General features: G+C 37.9%; 1 long non-coding RNA gene across 1 annotated transcript; it reads left to right on the top strand.

Moving 5' to 3' along the window:
• The first annotated feature begins 637 nt into the window (after window positions 1-637).
• LOC140849798 (uncharacterized) lies at window positions 638-3,420 on the top strand. The gene is made up of 3 exons (XR_012131989.1): window positions 638-753; window positions 1,198-1,271; window positions 3,145-3,420. It is a non-coding gene; the product is annotated as an uncharacterized lncRNA (long non-coding RNA).
• The last annotated feature ends 3,235 nt before the right edge of the window (window positions 3,421-6,655 follow it).

Below are 6,655 nucleotides of genomic sequence, written 5' to 3'. Positions count from 1 at the left end.
CCTCTTCCAGATAAGACAATTGAGATATAGAAATTTTTTTAAAACTCCCAAGGCTAATTGCTTAAAGCAGGATTTAATCCCAGGTTTAACTCCAAAGCTCTTGTTCTTATCATCATGATTTTATCATCATAATATTAATAAGAAGTGTTTATTATTGAAGTTTTCCATCTCCAAAGTTCTGCTAAATGTTAAAACACAGTACTATATTTAAAAACCTAAGTTATGCTGTAGCATTCCACATACATTATGTCTCAGAGAAGCATCCATACTGACTCTACTGAAGCTGTAAGTCAAATGACTTTCTATCTGACAACATCATAAACTCCATCTGGAATCTGAAAATAAAGCTGCTCTTTGCCTCTTGCATTGTCATCAGTCATACAGAATTTTTGATTGGAACTTGGCGGCAGGACAAGGTGGAAAAGTCCACAGTCTACTTGGGAAAGACATCCTTTAGGGAAAGTTCTGGATCACTGTTATGCATGTTAACTCTTTCCCAACCACTTTTTCTTTGGTAATATTTCTGCTTTGAAATCTTTCCTCCAGGCTCGTGCTAAGTGGAAGGATCACTATTATTTATGCAAATGACTTCTTCTGTGCCAGCCACATTCTACTTCCTGCTTGCCTCTCCAGCTTCCGTGTGGTCTTAAACTGCTCAGATTTGAATCCTGGCTCGCCCACTTGCTAGCTCTTTGACTATGAGCAAAGTGTTGAATTTCTCTCTGTAACAAATTCCTCATCTGCAAAATAAAGGTAAAAACAGAACACAACTGATAGGGTTATTATAAGGGTCACGTGAGATAAGGCGTGTAAAATGCTTACACCAGTTTTCAGCATTTAGCAGGTGCTCATTCAATAAATATTGATACATGCTTTAAAATAAAAAAAAAACAAGATTTTCAGTCTAATGATAAATCCCTGTAGATTAATGCTAAACTTTTCAGAGCAGTTTTTCAGATGTGTGGGATGTGTTTTTGTTCCATTATACTAGTGAAGAAACTGAAGTGAAGAGCAATTAATTGTCATGACAGTACTTTAGGCACCATGAATATAGAGCCCCATAAACTGCTAAAAACTGGTACAGACCAATTGTGGGTTGTTTTAAAGAATGACTTTTCTTTCTTCCTTTGATGAAAGATAAATGTTGTACCTCAAGTTGTTTATATTTTGAAGACAAGTGATATTTCTCCTCATTAGGTAATACTATCTTCTGTAGAGATGGATCCCCCTCTTTTGTGGGAGAGAAGAAAAATGGATTTGAATATACACATGTAAGTTCTAGAAACATCAGTGTCATCTATCTGTAGAGAAAATGTTTAGGGAGGCTTGGGCTAGGCATGTAAGGTACTAAGAGAGAAAGTGTTCCCAGCTACAGTCAAGGGAACAGATTAACGCAGTATCTGAATTTGGCTGGCCAAAAAGCATAGTCTTCTCAGATTGTCCAACGCAAGTTGTGTTATTGGCTCAAAAACCTGTTGACAGTATAAAGAACATTGTTTATGGAGCCATATAAGTAGAAGTTCAAATCTTAAATATACCACTTATTAGATAACTATGTATCTTTGGGCAAACTATTTAGTTTTCTTCAGTTGCAATTTATTTTTCAACAACTCATGCCTGATAGATTAAATGTGAGCATGTGTCTAAGGCACTTACTACAATGCCCAGCAGATGGTATCTATTGGAATTTGAGTTGATTTGAGCATTAAATAGCAGGGTGAAGTACAGGCCTCTAAACATCCCAGACATGAAATTCTTTAAGTCTATGAATCTTCAAATCCTGACATACAGTTTCTCTTTAAACACAAAATGTATGTCTACCTTGCGTAATTCAGAACCCCACTCTATACATGACGAATAGAAACATCCAGCCATAGTCAGTAAATTATGAAAAATAACTTAGTACTTCCTATTGAAAGAGATAAAGAGGTTATCCCAGATACTGTATTTGCCAAATATTATGTTCATCACTTCATTAAACCTATGCTTTAGATTTAACAAAATAGGTCTCTTTATGGAAATACATTTTCTAACATAAATTAACCCAAGGACCTTGGTTATCATGGAAAATGTACATACATGGGTTAATACCTCCCTGGTTAAGCAATTTAATGGATTGATTAATCAAATCCTCGTCAATAAAAAAAATGGAGAGGAGAGGGGAGGGAGGGAGAGATAGAATGTGAAGGTGGAGGAAAAATTCCCTGGGATTCTTCTTGAAATCTTTTAAACAACTAATAGCCAATGAGGTTACATCTTTGGTTCCAACCCTTCATGAAATGTGCTAGCTAGGAAAACTATTAGATACTAGTTAATTTCTTCTGGAATTATTTTCTGATAATACCTAAGGCTTAATGGATTTATTGCTGACATTGTTGAAAGTTACATACAAAAGGGAAGAAATATCTTTCCTGATCCCTTTGTTGACAAGATTAAGTTAATAGCGATATGATTATCCTCATTTAGCTTAAAAACATGATTAATTCTCAATAGATATAGCAATTTTAAACTTCCTGTCTTGACCAACTACACATCATAAACATTGTGAAAAAGTAAGAAGAGATGAAGGAGTAGGAAGGGAGGTAAAAGAAAGAGAAAAGAAAGAAAAGGAATGAAACATTAATACTATAGACTGGAAGAAACTTGCTTATGAGACTATCACTGGACAATTTCATTCTGAACTTCTTTCTATTATTTTGTTTCCTATCATATTTCCTTTGACTCATTATCAAGACTGCTTCACTTCCATTTTCAAAGACCATGTCATCCATCCAAAGGCTGAGATACAAGGATGATTGCCCCTCTCCTTTCATTCCTTACTTCTGTTCATCTTCCCTTGTTCTTTCACATTATGGTCCCTTAAGTGCTCAGGACATGGCTTTTGGTTGTGATTCTCTCAGGATCCTTTGTGTGAAGGGAAGTAATCTTTATAAACATACTTTCCTTCTTTGTAAGCAACGACAGCCAGAAGTAGTTATGTACTGGCCATAAGAAAAGATTCTCATAAGTTGAATGATCTAGAATTTCTTTTAAGAATATAAAGGACTTCATAAATTCAAGGAAGTACATTAGGAAAATATCCCCCTAAACAACAATTCACCAATGAGATAAGCAAAGCTCTTGACTTTTCTGATTTTTATTTAGATTCCTAACATTGGAGTCCATGGAGACTGTATTCAAAGCCCACTCTTCTGGAAAATATCATAGAAGTTTTAAAGTACGGCTACAAAGAGCAAAAGAAGATTTGAGTCTCTAGAGAAAAGATCTACAGATTGAATACCACATAGAAAACGATTTATTCACCTTATGAAGATGAAAGGATGAAAACCCTGAAGGGTAATAAAACTTACCCCTTTTTTCCGGGCCGCAAGAAGCTGTCTTATCAGGTTTGGTAGTTGGAAAAGTATCTGCAATCTCAAAGAAAACCCTAAACACTGTCAAAGGAAAATGTCTAAATAAATTTTTTAAGCTCCATTGTTTTTTATTATCTTTCTGCTCCTTTACTTGAAAAAAATCTCTTCAGAATTACAATGTTATTATTTTTATAGATTGATTCTGTATTAAAATAATCCAAAAGATCCTAATAATTAATTAGAATGTAATTACAATGTACTAGAGTTCCTAAGTCACTTTGTAAAAACAAGATTGTTTTTATATTTGGAATTTGGAGTTTAATTAACTTTAAACCCCTACAGCAGTTTTGTTTCAGAAAAACTCTTTCAGTAAGGAGGCTCATGAATTAAGAGGCAACGATATGGTCATTGAGCCATCAGACTTGTTAGATAATGAAATGGAACTTAATCATAAAGATTTAAATGCAAAAGAGAATGACTATAAGGGGCAAAATAACAACAAGAGAAAAAGAAAGGGATCAAACAAAAAGAGAAATGGGGACAGAGTAAGGACCAGAGGAAAGGAGAGAAGGCAGACATTGACCAAGCAACAGCCTGAGTGATGACCTCTGTCTATAGTTAGCTGTTGTCATAGAACTTAAGTTCCACTGCAGTGAGCAATATTCACCCCCTTGTATGTAACTGAACACCCTTCTTGCTGTAGTTTACTTCAACTGAGAAGCAAGTGAATGGGACGTGGTCTGCGAGCCCACATATACTTTTGCTCATTCTTAGGCCTCAAGATTGACATCTGTGGGACAGGTGTGATGAATTGCAGACTTTCTGAATAGAAACCAGGGTACAGCACTGTATCAATGAGCAATTTTTGACGCCCAAAAAACCTTCTACATAGAAATATTGACTCCCATTAAAGAGCTAGCAGTGATCAAATATTGTGACTTTGAGGACCTGACATTTATAAAACAAGGTGTAGACTCTGGGGCTTTAGAGGGCTATCAATGGCCCACTTGGGCAAAGACCTTGTCCATTTAAGAATTGTGAAGGTTATAAATTACATAAACCTCTATAGTGGTAATGTTTTATTGATATTCAGAATTATAGTCAGAGCCAGCTTAACTCTTGCCAGTCAACGTCAGAAACTATGGGATAGGAATGTGGGAGGGAAGCTGTCAGGGTTGACGTGGTGGAGACTAAACAGACATTCTCCAAAGTGTATTTTGTAGAACACAAAACTGGATAGACTCTCTCCTCTCAAGATATTTCTTTGATCAAATAAGTTTAGGAAACACTGTGTATGTATGTGTGTGTGTATATACATGTATATAGATATATATATAAAACCTCCTTGAAGATTAAAATTTAGCATATAGCAAGTACACAAACACTAATACACATAGTAAAGGCTCTGAAACTCCCCCAAAGCATAGCATTTCCCAAACATTTCTGTCCACTGATTTCACCGGCGTATTTGGAAACAAGGCTGTTGAATCTGTGGGAATGTTGTAAGACTGTGTAAACAAAATGCAAGAAAGGGAACAAACTTTCAGCTGAAAGATGAATAAGGTCTGAGAATATAATGTAAAACATGGCAGCTAAAGTTGATAACAGTGTATTACATAACTGCAATTTGCTTAGAGTAGAACTTAACTATTCTCACCAAAAAAAAAAGCAGATAAATATGTGAGGTGATGGATGTGTTCATAAACTAGAGGAAGGGAATCCTTTTATAACGTATACATGTATCAAATCACCATAATGTATGCTTTAGATATCTCACAATTTTATTTGTCAATTATACCTCAGTAAAGCTGGAAGAAAATGCAAGGCAAAAGAAATCCCCTGAACAGAGGAGAGCTCTTCATATATTTCAGCCCTCATATTGCAAATGCAAAAGCCTGAAAGAGTCCACGCACTGAGGGCTTCTATGTTGTTTTTTGTGTCTCCTCCTCAATCCTGGCTGCACATTAGAATTGCCTGGGGATCTTTTTAAATTTAAAAAGAGTCTGAGGGAATCATGGGCTAGAACCCGAGCTTCAGCATTTATGAAAAGTTTGTGTGTGACTCCAGTGCTGTCAGGTTGAGAATCACAAATGTAAAAGTTTTGTGAAATCCATTTTGAGACTAGTGAAAATGTTTAGCTTCTGACGGGAGGCTTTTGATCAGGCCAGACAGCTGCAGCATGGCCTCCACAAGAGGTATTTGATGCCGGCTTGAAGTCCGCTTATTCAGTGCTAGCTCACCGTCAGCCTGGCTGCCTCCCCTCCTATTCTGTTTCATTTTGCTTCAGCACAGTAGCCCTCCTGTTACGCTCTTTCCTTCACTATCCTCCCCCCACACCCACTCCAGCCTTACAGAAAGAAGTTTTAGCATCACGCCCCTCTCCTGGCTGTGAGGAATCCCTCAGATGACAGCAGCTTCAGGGTTCGTGCAGCCAAGGGTAACTGGATTTGGTATCACCAGCCATCCAAATGCATACAGGCCCATATAAGCCCCTGCCTTCTTGGCTACAGTAGGAGGCCAAAAAGAGAGCCATTATCATGGCAGAAAATCTCCTACCGGGCACAAGAGCAAGGAGCCCTCCAACGCTTGCACATGCAGCACCTACTGGAGCAATCTGCTTTCCTCCTGGATGGTCAGATGGTGCACAATAGCCCAGCCATCTGTCCTTACCTACACAGGTTATTTGTTTTAAATATGCATTAGCACCCAACTTTCTTTTATTATTGTTGTCAAAGGGTGGCTTACATTGTCCTCCATGCAACAACTGTATTTAATTAGGAATTTCAGTGCCAACTCCCCAAAATAGGACATGTGGGGCTAGGGTCTATCTCTCCATCTTTAGTGGGATGTTGGCAGGGGTGGGGCATGCCTGCTGGCTGGGGACCATGCCCTCCTGGTGTAGGAGGGAAGGTTTAGAGAAGAGTTTTGAACTTCTCCCAAATAGTTCCACAAGCCTGAAACACCAAAAATAAAAAATAGAAGGTAATCTCTACCAAATGCATCTGTGAGATGGGAGACCTGAAGAAAGTGAGGGAGGGGAGAGAAAAGGCAAGGAGGTCTGCAGGAGGGAAGGGAGGGCGGGCCAGACAGTGCACAGGTGACATGCTGTGTGCTCCGTGGTCTTACCCAAATGCCTGTCGGGAAATAACTGCACAAGGGCTCTTTTCTCCGTCTTGAAGCCTAGAGACTGACAATTCTGCTCAAAGCCCCACAAAGTGATTTATTTAAAAACATTTCTTTCCAGAAAATCCACAAAATGGAGTCAAATGGTCTCTCCTCTACTCCCGCCATCAATTTTTGTT

The sequence above is a fragment of the Manis javanica genome, chromosome 5 (genome assembly GCF_040802235.1).
Source record: "Manis javanica isolate MJ-LG chromosome 5, MJ_LKY, whole genome shotgun sequence".
In the NCBI taxonomy this organism is placed as follows: Eukaryota; Metazoa; Chordata; class Mammalia; order Pholidota; family Manidae; genus Manis; species Manis javanica.
This window is presented reverse-complemented; position numbering and strand designations above follow the sequence as displayed.